Source organism: Phodopus roborovskii, unplaced genomic scaffold (assembly GCF_943737965.1).
Source record: "Phodopus roborovskii unplaced genomic scaffold, PHOROB, whole genome shotgun sequence".
In the NCBI taxonomy this organism is placed as follows: Eukaryota; Metazoa; Chordata; class Mammalia; order Rodentia; family Cricetidae; genus Phodopus; species Phodopus roborovskii.
This window is the reverse complement of record NW_026126485.1, coordinates 6,407,166-6,425,413: the sequence shown is the minus strand read 5'-3', so window position 1 is coordinate 6,425,413 and position 18,248 is coordinate 6,407,166. Positions and strand designations below refer to the sequence as shown.

Below are 18,248 nucleotides of genomic sequence, written 5' to 3'. Positions count from 1 at the left end.
AATATGTTTAAGTGGACACCATGAAGGTGACTGTTTAAAGAGTAGTATGCAGGCAGAAGTGGGTGGTAGGACACGGGGTAAGATGTAAAGGTTGTTTGAGCTTTGGAATTATCCCTGGTGTTGCTCATCTAGCATGTATATGCAGAATGGTTGGGGTGGGGGGAACATTAAGTGAATAGATGACTCCACTAATAATGAAGTGGCTATTTTTGCTCAATGTTCCTTGGCTAAAGTAGAACCGGGAGGCAGCTGGAGGGGGTTTCTGAGCCCACTTCTGGAAGAGGTGTTGATAAGTCCTTGGGCTCATCTCAGTACTTTCTATACCGATACTCCATGCTTTGTTGTTATTCCCTATATAACTCATACACAAGTAAGTTTAGTTTTTTATGAGTATTGTATGGGTCTTGGTGTTGTCTCTTGTACCCTTGCACAGATGAAATCCAGTTATAGTAAAACCCATATAAACTCATGTGAACTGAGTTCGAAGGGTTGACATAGAAGCTAGAAGATACTGCAGGCCCTTGAACGCTGCCTTTTTTGTGGTCATGTATGTTTTTATCAAGTGATGTGAGAGAAGCAGGTCAAAGAATATCATGTTAAGTTAGTTTATGTGACTATGGAAGAGGTCAAGGTGATACCCAGTGAGGACTCAGCATGCTTTTCATCTTTGATTTTGAAGGTGAGTGCTCATTTTCAACCAAGGGACTGTAAGACTCTGCAGAAGGGGGATGATGTGGAAAGGAGACAGGTTCCTTTTGAAGTGTCTGGAAGTGACCAGCCCTGTGTTTACTCTTCTTGTAGCCAGGTGAGACAGTTTCAGACTTAACTCCCAGAAATGGGAGATACATGTACATTGCTAAAGTCTGTAAGTTTGTGGTAGTTTCTTATAGGAGTACTAAAAATGTGTGTTATCTAGATCAGTAATAGCCGGGAAGTGGTGTCATACACCTTTAATCCCAGCACTCAGGAGGCAGAGGCAGGTGGGTTTGAGGTTGGTCTACAGAGCAAGTTCCAGGACAGCCAAGGTTACCAGGGTTGCACAAAGAAAAACTGTCTTAAAAAACTACACACACACACACACACACACACACACACACACACACACACACACACACACACTGTGTAGTTTTGAGGAAGAGTTTGTTTCTGAAAAAATTGTTATTAAAATTTTAGCATAATCTAAGGTACAGCTTTTCACAGACATGTCATGTATATAGCTAAGGAGGTAGCCACTGTTTTGGGTTTATTGCATTTCAATGAAGAAAAACAAAACAAAAACCTGCCACAGCCTTGGTTAAGATTGAAATAAACTTATTTATTACACGTTGGAGAAAACTCTGAATATATTTGATGTGCCTTTTCCCTTTGGGTTTTTAAATTATGGAAAAGGTAAAAGCTACATTAGTGTTCCACAAAGATTTTTATGCTGTTGTGCCACTGTAGACTGGAAATAGTAAATGGACAGGTTGGGTTCTGGGTTCTGTGCCTGGCTTTAGGACTGCTTTTCCTCTTGAGTTGTGTTTGTATTTGTTCTCAGGAAGTCACTGCGACTTTGAACGATTATTCTCATTATCTATAAGATGTTTCGTTCCCCTAAATAATAAAATTTTCTGTGGTGTTAGTCTGTTCCCCAACTGATATGTCTCTAATAGGTTGCCTAAAAGCTGACAAACAAGTAATGCTGTTTTAAAAATGACATACTCATTGCTGTAAGTGTATGTGCCCTATAGTTATGTCTTTAGAATACAGTATATCATGCTAAAAGTCCATTGCCACCTGTGGTGTGGGTACTAATGGGTATTTTCCATATTGATCAGAGCCTTTTTCAGTTGTGGGGTAATAATTGTGGTGTTGTGTTGAATAGCACTTCTGCATCTGGGTAGTGAGCTGTCCCACATGGGGACACATGGTAAATGGTGAGAGATGGGGTTCAGAGCTACATTTATATCTGGTACTTCAGTTTTTGCTCAGCATTGGTCATATGCCTCTACAAACCTGTATGTCTGCCATGTCTTAGTTTTCTTTTATAATCTATTTCCAGAAAAGTAGCATTATTTATTTTTTTAAGACAGGTCTTCTGTAGCCCAGTCAGGACTAGAAATTGCTTTGAGGCTGAAGTTGACCTTGAACTCCTAGTCTTTCTGTCTATCTCCTAAGTGCTGGGATTACAAGTGTGTAATTATGCACAATTTAAAACCATAATTTTAAGAGAGGTAGTTACTGTTTTTACTACTGAACTGTTTAAATACCTAAAATACATGTAATATAGTATCTTATTTTTCTTATTAAGTATTACAATGAAATAATAACATAGCCTTTTCTATTGGCTGTGATAAAACACCATGACCAAAGCAACTTACAAAAGAAAGCATTTAATTGGGCTTGTGATTTCAGAGGGTAAGAATCCATGATGATGGAGCAAAGGCATGGTGGCAGGAACAGCTGAGACCTCACGTTTTGATTCACAATTAGGAAGCTGAGAGGGAACACTGGGAATGGCATGAGTTTTGTGAAATCTCTAAGTGCCCCCCCTCCAGTGACACACCTCTTCCATAAGGCCACCACTCCTGATCCTTTCCAAACAATTTCTCCATCTAGGGACCAGGTATTCAAATATATGAGCTTAAGGTGTCCATTTTCATTCCAACTACCATAGAAGGTTTTTCTTTTTCAGTATATGCATAAAATAAATGCCAAAAACATTTTAAGGAGGGTGATTGATGCCTTCCAGGTAGGATCATCAAAATCTGTCAAGTTGTTTGGAGTAGGGACTCTGGCCCTCTCTGCTGCTTCTAGGCTAAGGGAATATCTCTTCATGGGAATGTGCTACATCCTGGTTTCATTGTCAGAGGTCCCTTAGACTACCAGACTCCTAACTGAGACCCATGATCAGGGGATCTGAGTTGGTCCAATGCTGGTTTCCCAGCTATCAGTCTGGGGGTCCTCCTTGTTCAGGTCAGCTGTCTCTGTGGGTTTCTGTAGCCTGGTCTTGACCCCTTTTCTTATCACTCCTCCCTCTCTGCAACTGGATTCCAGGGGTTCAGCTCAGTGTTTAGCTGTGGATGTCTGCTTCTGTTTCCAACAGCTACTACATGAAGGTTCTAGAATGGCATATAAGTTAGTTATCAATCTCATTATCAGGGAAGGGCATTTAAGGTAAACTCTCCACTTTTACTCAGATTGTTGGGATTATCCTTGTAGGTCTCTGGACATTTCTCTAGAGTCAGTTTACTCTTCAAACCTATAATAGCTCTCTCTATTATGGTATCTCTCTCTCTCTCTCTCTTTGCTCTCGTCTATTCGCCCCCTGACTCAATCTTCTCCCCTCCTCCCCGTCTCTTTCTCCCAGCTCCCTCTCTACTCACTGCCCCCCCCCACACACACACTCCCAATATGCTCAGAAGATCTTATTCCTTTCCCTTTCTGTTAGGGACCTTGTAAGAATCTCTTAGATTCCTCCTTGTATCCTAGTTTCTCTGGCGGTATGAATTATAGGCTGGTGATCCTTTGATCTATGTCTAAAATCCATATATCAGTGAGTTCATACCAGGTTCCTCTTTTTTGTGACTGGGTTACCTCAGGATGGTTTCTTCAAGCCCCATCCTTTTGCCTGCAAACTTCAAAATTCCATTGTTTTTTTTTTTTTTCCATAGAGTAGTATTCCATTGTGTAAATGTGGCACATCATCTTTATCCATTCTTCAGTTGAGGGGCATATAGGTTGCTCCCAGGTTCTTGCTATACAAATAATGCTGCTGTGAACATAGTTGAACAGATGTCTTTGTTGCATGGATGCAGATCATTTGGGTATATTAGGCTGGCATTTTGTATTAAAAAACAAAACAAAACAAAACACGCTGATTATAGTATTCTCCAGGAACCATAGACACTTTTTCCTGTAATTAAACTATGGAGATCTTTTAAAAAAGGTGTGTTAAAATGGATGTTTGAATGGTCCAAAAGGAAGATATTCTTTACCCTGGACCAACAGATCTGAATGACAGATTTGCTGAAGTGGGAATGTAGAGATTCCTTCCTACCCTTAAAAGTGACTCACAGATCATTATAAATGGGAAAATCTGAATTATTCTGACAACGAAGAAGTCTTCTTCTGTTTGTATTTTTCAGGTTTTAGATTCTTTTATGTTTTAATTTTGGAAAATTTTCAATTTTTTTTCCTAATTGACTCGGCATCCACAATAAATTGTTGATGTTGCCCTCTCTTTCATACCTTCTTTTCTCTGTTTCAGTTTGGGCAGTTAGTTACTGATTGTCACTCAAGTTCATCGGTTCCTCTCCTGACCATTCTCTTTCAGGAAGTTTACATGCACTGCTGAGCCTATAAAAGGTAGCTTTGGTTGTCTTGGAACTTACTATATAGTCCAGATTGACCTCAAACTCACAGAGCTCTTCCTTTGCTGGGATTAAAGGCTCGAGCCATACCTGACTCTAGTGTAATGAGGAAATATATTCCTTTCTTTGCCTGAAAGTTTTCATGCATATTGGCCATTTTTTTTCTATCAAATTTATTGACCTAAGCTTGGAAACTTATAAAATTACTAGTGCTTTTGATGAATATTTCAGTCATTGCTTTATTTATTGGTTGTGTTCTCTCTGTATCATACTTCGATTGAATTATCTGATGGATGTGAGGGGAAAAAGATGGAGTGAAAGTAGTAGGAAATGGTAGTGGCTTCCAAGTTATCATAGCAGATACTGTGTCTGTCTGATTAGGATATGAACTGGGTTTGGTTTTGTTATGGTGGTCTTCAGCTATCTCTGTCCCTGCCTGTACTCTGGCTTGGTGTTGCCTGAGTTTTAACTGATTAGTCCTGATCTGCCCTGAGTTTTGACCTGCCCTCAGAAGGTAGGCTCTCAAGCTTTGGTGGACCTACCCTGTCTTCAGGGTAGGTTGCTTGTTCCTTGTTGCTTGTTAGTGGTCACTTTTGGTTTGCCCATCTTGTGTCCTTGAGTCCAAAGCAAAGTGCTGATTTTGATGATCTGTGTTCCTTCTCCCTTGACAGTTAGTCCCCACCTGTATAGCAAATAGTTCTTTTATAGAACTCATTTCTTGCCTGTCTTCTAGGGACAGAGCTTTGCCAACTCCCCATCCCTCCCCAACCCAGTGCCTTGAAGGCTGTTGTCCTGTTGGAATAGGGGTCTTTCTTGCTTGTACTCAGTGCTGGTTCATCTCCATCCACCCCAGTTTTGGGCACCAAAGTGGTTTTTATACTGCTTCAGTGTGTGTGTGTGTGTGTGTGTGTGTGTGTGTGTGTGTTGGGGGGGGAGGGGGCTGGTCTGGATCTATGACTCAGTGCCTCAGCTTGCCCATCCTCAGCCTTCAGCATTCTGTTAAAAATTTAGGTGGATTTTCCTTAGTACCTTGGATAGTCTCTGCATCTTTCCTTCTCACGTTTTGCTACAAATGAAGCAGGGCCACCCTGTCTCTTTTGGTGGTACCTGATAGTCCCATGACACATTCTCAGCCATTTGTTGTCTAATATACAACCAAATGTTCAAACACAGGAGCCTATGGAGGGCATTTTCCATTCAAACCACAACAATCCTCTAACTTGCATATCCGTAAATATCCCAACAAAGGGTATACTTTTTAGGGTAAACCAATTAGAATTTTTATGCCTGAACATATATTGTTTGAAAAAGCCAAAAAAGGATATTGTTCTTGTGGTGAACTGCTTCTTCCAAGAAAGGAATTCATATTTTTGAACACCTAACTATGTACTGGACAGCAAGCTTTGCTGGGCTTGCTCTTTTGCCTAGACTGATGTGACTCCTTATCTCAGCCTCCAGCACTCCTCCCTCCCTCCCCCCTTCCTTCCCTCCCTCCCTCCCTCCCTCCCTCCCTCCCTCCCTCCCTCCCTCCCCCCCTCTCTCCAGGTGGGGGTTTGAGGCAGGATTTCTTTTTGTAACAATCCTGGCTATCCTGGAACTCACTTTGTAGATGAGGTGAGATCTGTCTGCCTCTGCCTCCCAGGTGCTGGAATTAAAGGTGTATGCCACCATAGCCTGGTTTGGCACTCAGCTCTTAATAAGTGCTGCAGCATTAGTCTTAATATTTATTTTGAGGTACTTGATCCAGTGAGGAATATGAGATCATTTGCCTTTGATTTGACTCCTGGTTTAGAATATAGCATGTCATGATTGCTGTATGTTCATTGAGATTGCTGTGTGAACAATTTGGGGAAAACGTATAGACATAGAAATAGGTGAAGTAAACACTAATGACAGTTTTCCTTAAGACCATGAAAATTCGTACTGGGAAAAAAATTAGGAAGAAAGTACATTAATTGGTTTGTTTACAGAATTGGCCCCATCAAAAATACATCAGAGGAATTGGAAGTTTTCATCTGCTAGTCTGTGATGTGAGCAGGAGCTATTACCACAGCCAAAATTAAATTTAAATTTTGTATAAGGTTCAAATTATGAACTGCTACCTAATAATTTAACTGATAAAGTTGTTTTAAAAATTGTTCTAGTTTTAGAGCCCAGAACAAAAAGGACAGGATAGTTTCTAAAAAGATACATAATGGGAGGGTGTGGTGATTTGAGGTGTTTGGGAGCCAGGAGAGGAGTTACTGATTATCGGTTTGGAATAAAGCAGAAAGGAAAGTATTGGCAGATAGTACTGAAGTTCCTTATAACCCAGAGCTTTCCATTGCCCTTCAACATGACTAAATTAATCAGTGCAACCTATTTGAGGGCAAAACATTAGTTTAGAAATAACCTGTGAAATTGGATATCTAAGCAATGTTTTATCTCCTAGAGTCCCCTTGGGTGACAAGGTGAGCCTGTTGTTGGCAGGGCAATGCTATCTAATTTTAAACAGCACAGCCATGGAGTTGTTGGTTATGGCTCTGTTTGAAGTGGCTTTCTGTGAGATGTGCATGGATGAAGTGTGTCTGTGTTCTTCAGTTGAGTCTGTAAGTGACTTTGTATTGGGTGATTCTAAAATTCTAGTAAAGAAAGCTTAATAAAGCCTTATTTTTTAAAGCTGCCTTTTCAAAGCATCTCAAGTACGTTAACCTTTGAAGCATACCTAAATCTGATAGGTTATATGTTAGTATAATGGCCTTTTATTCTTTCTTGGTGTAAGCATAAATTAAAATGACCTGAGAAGTAAAATAGCACAATAGCTTGTTCCTTCATTAGAAGTCTGTAGAATGTCCCCACCCCCCATAGGCTCATATATTTGAGTGTTTGGTTCCCAGTTGATGGCTGTTTAGGAAGGATTAGGAGGTGTGCCTTGTTGGAGGAGGTTTGTCACTAGGAGTGGACTTTGAGGTTTCAAAAGCCCAGCCTAGGCCCAGTTTCAATTTTTCTCTCTGTTCAATTTTTGGATCAGGATGTAAGCTCTCAGCTACTTATTACTTAAGCTCCAGGCCTGCCTGCATCCCACCATGTTCCTGAACTAACTACAATTGTGAACAAACCTTCTGAAACTATAAGCAAGCACCCAGTTAAGTAATTTCTTCTATAAGCTGCCTCTATTGGCCTCTTTTACAGCTATAGAACAAGTAACTAAGATGATGTACAAGTTTAAGTTTTTGAGTTTGGAAAGATAGCTACAGTATTATTTGGTTAGATGGAGGATTGAAACCATTTGCCTTTTGTTTAATGTTTGGACAAGTCATTTCTTCTGATATAAAAAAGCAAATGAAATGCACAGATTTCTGTTTTGTTACCTGAGTATTTGCTGTCAGAGCTGGCCCAGTGCTCAAACCTTATATATTTCACAATAGAATTTACATTTCACATTTCATTGAGTAGCACAGATGTGTTCTGGAAAACTGTATGCATTTTATTTTAGGAGTTTGGGGACAGGTAATTGCTTTTCTCTCTTGCATAGAATGAAAAACTAGCCTTTGGTCTAGAAATGACACATGCAAGTGTGTACATATGAACACAAACATGGTTGCTAATTGGAGTCTATGTGGGTACAAATGTGTGTGTACTTTTTTTTAAAAGGAAAGATTCATTGCATATTTGCTGAGTTTGATTTCTGGTCCTTAGTATCAAAGTGCTAGAGCGGATTCAGATTTCTGAGTAGGAACACAGCCCTTGGTCTCACAAAGCCCAAGATTATGGAGGGAACATTAGAATATCTTGAGTTGGAGGGAAGTGTCAGGTTGGGTGACAATTTGAGATTGAAATTTTGTCAAGGGAGTTATATGCAATACTTTCTTAACAGGGAAGTGACTTGGGCCTTGATCTTTAGGAGTAATTGTGTAAAAAGCTGCTTTTCCCTGGTTGTGGGGAGAAACTGTTGACCTCCATTCCCAGGCAACAGTTCCTCCCATAGAGTCCATTCTTACTAGGAACTTATGGCATTGTAATGCAGTAACAAATTGTGCAAATGCTTTAATTACCTGCTGTTAAGTCTCCATCCCAATTATCATGAATTAGAAACAGCGGTAATTATAAAAAGAGGTAAGGAATCTGAGATATCCTAGGTGGAAACTACTGCAGTTGTTTTCTTGATCAGGCCTTGCCAAGAATATAAAACCAGTGGAACCAATTTTAGGCGCCTTGAATTGGCTCCAAATCAGATTCCTTTGCTGGCTCATGTTCCCTCAGCTGCTGCAGATCTTCTCAGGTCTGGCTGCACATTCCAGGCATCAGAGTCTCAATTCACATGCCAAGATGTGCTTATTATTTATAGAAAATCACACCACATTATTGTCTGTTTGAATTGATATTTTATAGGTGTGGAAACTGAGGCTGAGGGAAGGTCACACTCTTGGTTATGTTCCAGCTCTTGGGTGGTGGCATATTGCTAACTCCTGACTGGAGCTCTGCAGGTGCTTGCAGATGCTCATAGGGGTGTAGGGGCTATCCTTGTAGTACTTATTCTGTGTCTGAATAGGAGAAGGGAGGATTCCCAACATTGCCCATTCTGGTACCTACTGTGAGAGTATTCATTCCCAGGTGGTACTTTAACTTGGTTTCTCCCTGTGAGGTGGAAATGCAGGTGAGCATACCTCATTGCTGGGGAGTTGATAGAATCCTTGAATGGAGACAGGCCATGATTCTGCTTGTTCAATAAGTGTCACTGTTTGTCTAGTAGGTTTGTTCAGAGACAGAGTGAATACTCTAGGGCTGAATGTCCCTTTCTGTAAGCTTTACAGCTAAGCAAGCAAGGTCTATAGTTCCCCCACCCCCAAATCTTATGTGTATGTGTGTTTTGGATGCATCCATTTTTGTGTACCATATGTGTGCCTGTTGTCTGTGGAGCCTAGAAGAAGGTGTTGAATGTCCTGGAACTGGAATTTGGGATAGCTGTAGGTCACCATGTGGTTCTGGGAACTACTTACTTATCCAGAATAAGTGAAGTGAAAGTACATACAAACTTTTCTCTGGAAAAACATTACTCCAGAAAAGTTTCTCTGATGGAAGATGTTTAGGAATACAGACAAAAGAGGGCTCTTGGCAAGGAAGATATTCTAGACGTGTCTTTCTGAGAAAGAGTGTGAGGGCTTTTTTTAAAAATGGTACCTTCTAGGTTGTTGGCTGTGTCAAAAGCCGAATGTCTTTTATTTTCTTCATAGCCATTGGCTGTCAGAAACTCATTGAAATAAATAATGAACCTAAGCTTTGTATTTTCTGTGAGAAGCACATGGACACAGAAGTAGCTGCTGATGTTCTGGGTGAAGAGTAAAAGAGTTATGTAGTCTGAATTAGTGGTGGAAAAAACAAACAAGATTTTCCCATGAAGTAAGTTGTCTTGACTCATGGTAGAATGTACTTACTGCTGAATAAAGAACATTATTGTTATAGACTAAGGGAAACCAGAGAGAGGATGTGCAGATGTGCAGGTCTGTTTGCAGATGCATTGTGGATGCCAATATAAGTGTTCTCAACTTGGTGGTGGGTTTTTTGTTTTTTGTTTTTGTTTTTTTTTTTTTTTAAGAGAGAAGGATATTCTTGGGGCTGCCCTGTCCTACTATATCTTGGTGGCTGGGGCCCAAAAGAGCTAGTAGAATCGCAAAATTTTTCAGTCTCTCTAAACAAGATGATTTCTGCCAGTGTGTTGTCAGAAAGCCCTTAAAGAAGATAAGACACCCAGGACCAAAGCACTCAAGATTATCTTCTTGTTACTCAGTTTGTCCCATGACACAAATGATACAGGAGACTGTTGAATATGCTAAACGTTTGGCCAAGAGAATGAAGGAAGCCAAGACTAAACTCCAGAAACTGATTTCCAAGAGACATAGGCTATCCTTGCTGAAAGCCTCCAAGACTGAGGCCAGTAAAAAAATAAGTCTTTATGAATAACAAATAATGAACAGGCATTGAAAAAGAAAAGATTATGAGGGATGTATTTGATAGACAGATGGGGTATGAGTGAGATGGGAGAAATGTGTAACTCTGAAACAGCCTCAGGATGACTTGATGCATGTTGGACCAAAGGAAGACATTTGTCAGTATTGGATCCTTTCTTACTATATATTTATCTTAGTTTTCTCACTGTCTTTATGCTCTAGTATGTTGCCACTCCAGTACTAACTCTAATCTCTTTTGCTAATGCAGTGTCAAACCCTTCTGTATATACAATGGGAAGGAACTGGAGCTTGGGCAATTAGATTTGTGGCTAATTCAATGGGCAGTGGTGGTGCATGCCTTTAATCCCAGAACTCAGGAGGCAGAGGGAGCCAGATCTTTGTGAGTTTAAGGCCAGCCTGGGCTCTACAAAGATAAACCCTGTCTTGAAAAACTGGGAAAAGAAACAAAAACAAAAACAAAAGACTTGTAGCTAATTCATATAGTAGCTGGGTTATTGCAAGGAGATGTGTGAATGAAAACTGAAATATATTTCTCAATATACCCAAAGCTATATATAACTATTTCACTTACTGTGGTTTTAACCTGATTTTGCTGTGATTTTACCAATATTTTTGTTATCTTGAGTATTAAAGGAACATAAACTAATACTTATAGTTAAATACTCTTAACTATAAAGTATTAGAAAGAAACAGCTTGTTTTTGGGGAAAAAAGAGCTCGTTTCAAAGGTAAGTGGATAATTTTACTATTTCTGAATTGAATTCAGCCTTTTAGCAAAAAAGATGTCTTGACTTGAAAATTTAAAGGGACTACTTACTTTTTTCCTAAATAAAGTAGTCCTGAAATGATTGTGTATACCTAAGTTTTTAGGAAAGGTAGCTTTGATTTGGAATATGATGCAAATACTTTATGTCTGTTCTGATAATCTTTACAACATTGCAAGTGAATGGGATGATCAATTGAATTATTTTATTTCAACAATATTTTGCAGCAGAAAAGTTCTTGACAGAGAAGAATGTTTAATCAATTTCTTCCTGATTTTTATCTCTCCTCCCTAATTTGTCTTGTTTGTGGGAGACCCTTTTAAGAGAAAATTCCTCTAAGAAGAATAAAAATAGCAGTAATTGAACAAGTGACTTCAGTTTAGGTGGAAATAAACACTCTGCTATCAGATTTGTCTGTCCTCCCCCCCCCCACCAAATTTTTCATTAAAGATAGAACAGTGAATCATAAGAGCTTGGTGTATTTTTTCTTTTTGTTTTGTGATGCAAAACTGATTTATGACAGTAGTAAAGAATGACAAAAAGAATTGGGCTGGTATATGGGGGCTGGTTTTGAGTATCATGATTTTTAAGGGAATAAGTGAGTCACTTTAATAGGCTACCTGTGCTTGGGTGACTAGTAATGCTAGATGCATCATTATAATGAGAGTCATATGAAAGTTATTTTAGAGATGTTTCATAGACTAAACTTTATTACATGGAGTCTTGCATCTTATAAAACTATGCAGTTGGTTAAAGGAAGATTTATCTAGAAAGTCTGAGTGGCCAGAATTCAATCATGGTATTGGGTTTATTGGCCTTGATCTTTTTGTGTGCAGGTAGATTAGTTTTCAGGCTATGAGGGAGATACAGCAAAGATAACAGGTTTTCTGATTAATATTAATTTGTGAATGTCATGGAACTGAATCTAAGGAGTTGGGTTTTGGGTTTAGTAATAATAATCATTTAGCCTGTGGAGCTGGAGTGAAAGTCAACACTAATAATAGGTTTGTATATCTTGGTGAAAATGACTTTGCTCTGGTAGAATGCTGAGAGTCTAGATATTTTTCCCCTTATCTATTTTGAGGTTCTTTTTATCAGTTAATGGATGCCTCTTCCTCTCTCCTTCCTAGCCTTTCTCTGGTGGGCAAGGATCAAACTGGTGATCTCATGTATGCTAGGCAAGTGTTTTATACCTGAGTTGTATGTCTATACTCTGCTCTATGTCTAGTTCTATGAAGAACATTATGTGTATTAACAAAGTATATGATTATAAAGAATAATCTTCAATTATGTCTTGAGAATCCAAAAAGAGTTTGGCATAGGTGGGCTCCTAGATTGTGTATGGTCTTTTTCACTGTCTTTGGAGGAATATTTTCATTTTAGAACACTTTCTAATGGCAGAATGATCAAAGAGAACAGAGTAGAATAGTCTGTGTCTGAGTTAATTAATACATATATTTGAATTATCTTTAAAAAGGTCTATGTTTGAATCTTCTAAAGACACACTTTGATTTTTACCATATCTTCCTGACCTTGGGTTTATTTTTAATTTTATTTTTCAACAAATGGAAGCAACAGAAACTTTATTGCTAGACTTCAGTGCCTTCTTCCTTGGACCACAGCACACACATTTAGGGAAAAATATGATCCTTTTTATTTTTGCTCTGTTTCTGACTCTGTACTGAGCCCACTAAAGGACCTTTAAAACAGGTCTGTCTTTTTTTTTTTTTTTTTTTTTTTAGTTTTGTTGTTTATATTTAATTACTTAAGAACAATTTCTTTTCATGTAATAATAAAATGTACAATATAAATGGAATGTGAAATGTGTGTCTCAATATCAGCGTGTTGTGTCTAGAATAAACAGCCTCACGCCTCCCAGTGTTGATTCAGCAAGGGTGACTTGGTTTTTGTCTTTTTTTATTTTATTATTTTATTTAATTTTATATAACAAAGTCCAATTAAATGAAAACAAGCATTTATACACAATATTTGGGAATTTGGGCTTTGTTCTTTCCAAACTACTTCCTGCTGGTAAGGGGCGCTGTCATGGGGGATTCGAAGAAGATTCAGATATCCTTGCTGTAGTCTGTAGGGCTGTTTTGTCCAGCTGTTTGAATGTAGGATCACCTTGTACTCTGTTTCAGGTAGTCTGGCGTGATCAAACCACATTAGTCTGGAAGGAATCCACATCTTTTCATTTTCTGTGGAAACAAAAATAGAAATCCTTTTTCCCAGTAACTTGTCCTTCAACTTAAATTTTGGAGTCAAAGCATTTTTTTAAATAATATTTATTATTTTACATGTCAATCCCAGTTCCTTCTCCCTCCCCCCTCCCTCCCTCCCCCCATCCCTCCCTCCCTTCTTCCCTCCCTTTTACCCTCTCTGCCCTTTCACATGCACTCTAACCACCCTCCCCTCCCATTCCCCCCACCCCAATTCCATATGTAGGGGAATGCCATTCAGTTGGGGTCATGTAGATCTGACAGGTCCTGTGAAGTAGGGACTAGGGCTTCTCTCCTGTCTCCAGATTAAGGCAGTTATCCCTCCATGGGGGATGTGTTCGCAAAGTCCTTTTGTGCACCAGGGATACATCCTGGCTCCACTGTCTGAGGTCTCTTAGACTGCTCAGTCCTTCTGGCTGAGACCCATATTCAGGGGGCCTGAGTCAGTCCCATGCTGGCTTCCCAGCTATCAGTCTAGTGGCCCTTAGCTCCTCCTTGTTCAGGTAAACTGTCTGTATGTGTTTCTGCCGCATGGTCTTGTCCTCTCCATCTGCATCTGGGTTCTAGTTCGACTCAGTGTTTATGTATGGGTGTTTGATCCTGTTTTCAACAGGCATTAGTTGAGGGCTCCGTGGAGAAGTTAGTTGTTGATCTCATTCTCCAGGAAGGGCATTTATGATAGCCTTTCCACGGAAGCTGAGATCGATAGTTGGGAGCAGTCTTGTAGTTCTCTAGACCTTTCTTTGTGTTCAATTTTATCTTCAAACCAATATTGGCTCCCTCTTTTATGTTTTCTCTCTCTGTCTCTGTCTCCCTCCCTCCCTCTCTCTCTCTCTCTCTCTCTCTCTCTCTCTCTCTCTCTCTCCTATCTTCTATTCCTAACCAGGCTCAATATTCCTGGTCGCACATGTTTTCCTTTCCTCCCCCTCATTTTCTCCTACTTCTCTCTCCATTTGCTGCCCCCCCCCCACTTCACCTGAGCTCTGGGGGACTTGTCCCTTCCCAGTTCTGTGAGGGACTTTATATGAATCTCTTAGAATACACCTTGTATCCTAGTTCGTCTGGTGATGTGAATTATAGGCTGGTGATCCTTTGATCTAGGTCTAAAATCCATATATGAGTGAGTACATACTGTGTTCCTCTTTTTGTGACTGGGTTACCTCATTCAGGATGGTTTCTTCAAGTGCCATCCACTTGCCTGCGAATTTCAAGATACCATTATGTTTTTCTGCAGAGTAGTATTCCATTGTGTAGATGTGCCACATCTTCATTACCCATTCTTCAATTGAGGGGCATCTAGGTTGCTTCCAGGTTCTTGCTATTACAAATAGTGCTGCTATGAACATAGTTGAACAGATGTCTTTGTTGCATGGATGTGAATCCTTTGGGTATATGCCTAAGAGGGGGATTGCCGGGTCCTGTGGTAAACTAATTCCCATTTTCCAGAGGAACCGCCATACTGATCTCCAAAATGGCTGTATGAGTTTGCACTCCCACCAGCAGTGGAGGAGTGTTCCACTTTCTCCACATCCTCTCCAACATAAGTCATCACTGGTGTTTCTAATTTTAGCCATTCTGGCAGGGGTAAGATGGTATCTCAAAGTTGTTTTAATTTGCATTTCCCTGATAGCTAAGGATGTGGAGCATTTTCTTAAGTGTCTTTCAGCCTTTTTGATTTCCTCCATTGAGAATTCTTTCTTCAGTTCTGTACCCCATTTTTTAATATGGTTATTTGGTGTTTTGTTGACTAGTTTCTTGAGTTGTTTGTATATTTTAGAGATCAGCCCTTTGTCGGATATAGGATTGGTGAAAATCTCTTCCCAGTCTGTGGGCTGCCGTTTGGTCTTGTCCACTGTGTCCTTTGCCTTACAGAAGCTTCTAAGTTTGAAGAGGTCCCATTTATTAATTGTTTCTCTCAGTGTCTGTGCCCCTGGAGTTATGTTCAAGAAGCGATCTCCTATACCAATTTGTTTAAGGGTACCTCCTACTTTCTCTTCTAAGAGGTTCAATGTGGCTGGATTGATGTTGAGGTCTTTGATCCATTTGGACTTGAGTTTTGTGCATGGCGACAGACATGGGTCTATCTGCAGTCTTCTACACATCCTCATCCAATTGTGCCAGCACCATTTGTTGAAGATGCTGTCCTCGCCCCATTGTATAATTTTAGGTGTTTTGTTGAAAACCAGGTGTTCATAGGTGCGTGGATTAATATCAGGATTTTCAATTCGATTCCATTGGTCTACCTGTCTATTTTTATGCCAATACCAGGCTGTTTTCAGAACTATAGCTCTGTAGTAGAGCTTAAAGTCAGGAATGGTGATGCCTCCTGAAGTTCTTTTATTGTATAGGGTTGTTGTGGCTATCCTGGGTCTTTTGTTTTTCCATATAAAGTTGATTATTATCCTTTCAAGGTCGATGAAGGATTGCGGTGGGATTTTAATGGGGATTGCATTGAATCTGTAGATTGCTTTTGGTAAGATTGCCATTTTTACTATGTTTATCCTACCTAACCAAGAGCATGGGAGGAGATCTTTCCATTTTCTGGTATCTTCTTTAATTTCTTTCTTTAGAGTCACAAAGTTCTTATTATATAGGTCTTTTACTTGTTTGGTAAGCATTACACCAAGATACTTTATGTTGCTTGTGGCTATTGTAAAGGGTGATGTTTCTCTGATTTCTTTCTCTGTCTCTTTGTCGTCTGAAAAAAGTAGGGCTACTGATTTTTTTGAGTTTATCTTGTATCCTGCTAGTTTGCTGAAGGTGTTTATCAGCTGTAGGAGTTCCCTGGTAGAGTTTATTGGGTCGCTTATGTAAACTATCATATCATCTGCAAATAGAGACAGTTTGACTTCTTCCTTTCCAATTTGGATCCCCTTGATCTCCTTTTGTTGTCTTATAGCATTAGCTAGAACTTCTAGTACGATATTGAAGAGATATGGAGAGAGAGGACAGCCTTGTCTTGTTCCTGATTTTAGAGGAATTGGCTTAAGTTCTCTCTCCATTCAGTTTGATGTTGGCAGTTGGTTTGCTGTATATTGCTCTTATTATGTTTAAGTATGTTCCTGTTATCCCTGACTTCTCCAAGACCTTTATCATGAAAGGGTGTTGAATTTTGTCGAAGGCCTTTTCAGCATCTAGGGAGATAATCATATGTTTTTTCTTTTTCAGTTTGTTTATATGGTGGATCACGTTGATAGATTTTCGTATGTTAAACCATCCCTGCATTCCAGGGATGAAGCCTACTTGGTCATGGTGGATGATTTCTCTGATGTATTCTTGAATTCAATTTGCCAGTATTTTATTGAGTATTTTTGCATCGATGTTCATCAGGGGTATTGGTCTGTAGTTTTCTTTCTTAGTTGAGTCTTTGTGAGGTTTGGGTACCAAAGTTATTGTGGCCTCATAAAAAGAGTTTGGCAATGAACCTTCTGTTTCTATCTTGTGGAACAGTTTGAAGAGTAGTGGTATTAGTTCTTCCTTGAATGTCTGGTAGAATTCTGCACTGAATCCATCTGGCCCTGGACTTTTTTTGGTTGGAAGGCTTTCGATGACTGCTTCTATTTCATTGCGGGTTATAGGTCTATTTAAGTTGTTTGTGTGTTCTTGATTTAATTTTGGTAAGTGATAGTTATCCAGAAACTTGTCCATTTCCTTTGAATTTTCAATTTTTGTGGAATACAGATTTTAAAAGTATGAGCTGAAAATTGTCTGGATTTCCTCTGTGTCCGTTGTTATGTTCCCCTTTTTGTTTCTGATTTTGTTAATTTGCATGTTCTCTCTCTGCTTTTTCGTTAATTTGGATAAAGGTTTATCAATCTTGTTGATTTTCTCAAAAAACCAACTCTTCGTTGCATTGATTTGTTTGTATTTTTTTGGTTTCTATTTTGTTGATTTCAGCCTTCAAGTTGATTATTTCCTGGCGTCTACTCCTGTGGGGTGAATTCTCTTCTCTCTGTTCTAAGGTTTTCAGTTGGGCTGTTAATTCTCTTATGTGACTATCCCCTGTTTTCTTCATATGGGCACTTAGTGCAATCAACTTCCCTTGTAGCACTGCTTTCAAGGTGTCCCATAAATTCTGGTATGTTGTATCCTCATTCTCGTTGAATATTAGAAAGTCCTTAATTTCTTTCTTTATTTCTTCTTTGACCCAGGAGTGGTGCAATTGCACATTGTTCAATTTCCATGAGTTGCAGGTTTTCAGCTATTTGTGTTGTTGTTGAATTCCAATTTAAAGCATGGTGGTCCGATAAGATACAGGGGACTATTCCTATTCTCTTGTATCTGTTGAGGTTTGTTATGTCACCTAGTATGTGGTCGATTTTAGAGAAGTTTCCATGTGGAGCAGAGAAGAAGATATATTCTTTTGTCTTTGTATGGAATGTTCTATAGATGTCTGTTAACCCCAGTTGAGTTTTTAAGTTTTCAGGGGGCAGTATGGAGTTTGAGATGCTTTTGTTCGAATTGCACAGAAGATAATTATGGTGGTTGGCAGTATTCCTTGTGCTGAACAATAGAGACTCCAGCTGGCCTCCTGTTGCCCTTTCAGAGTCAGGGAGGGAGGGAGGATGCTGGGGTCTAGAAGTTTTCCTCAGGGAAATTGTCCAAAGAGTACTGTTCTGCACTCTGATTAATCCTCAGTGTTGAAGCATGCAATAGGGCCTACATAGAGTGGTGTGTGTATCCATGTTCCTCAGGCTTTTAGTTTGACTAGAGCAATGTGACTAGAGCAGGGTTCATTTATCCATGCTCATTCAGCATTTTTTTTTTTTTTTTGAGATTTTTTAATGTGGAACACCAAGCAAAGGCAAGGCTGTAATCAGCCACCCTAGGAGTCCTTCATCCTTAGACAAAGGAGAGCTGCAGATTTGAACTTTTGTGCAGAATGGAAGTGGGGTAGAAGTTTTGCAAACAGGAGCCCTTGAAATAGAGGGATTAGTCTACAGTAATACTGTGTTCTTACAGA

At 39.5% G+C, this 18,248-nt stretch overlaps 1 protein-coding gene across 1 annotated transcript in view; it reads left to right on the top strand.

Annotated features, from left to right (window-relative positions):
* The window catches only part of Dip2c (disco interacting protein 2 homolog C), a 380,164-nt gene that overhangs the window by 57,313 nt on the left and 304,603 nt on the right, over positions 1 to 18,248 (top strand). The window lies entirely within an intron of this gene.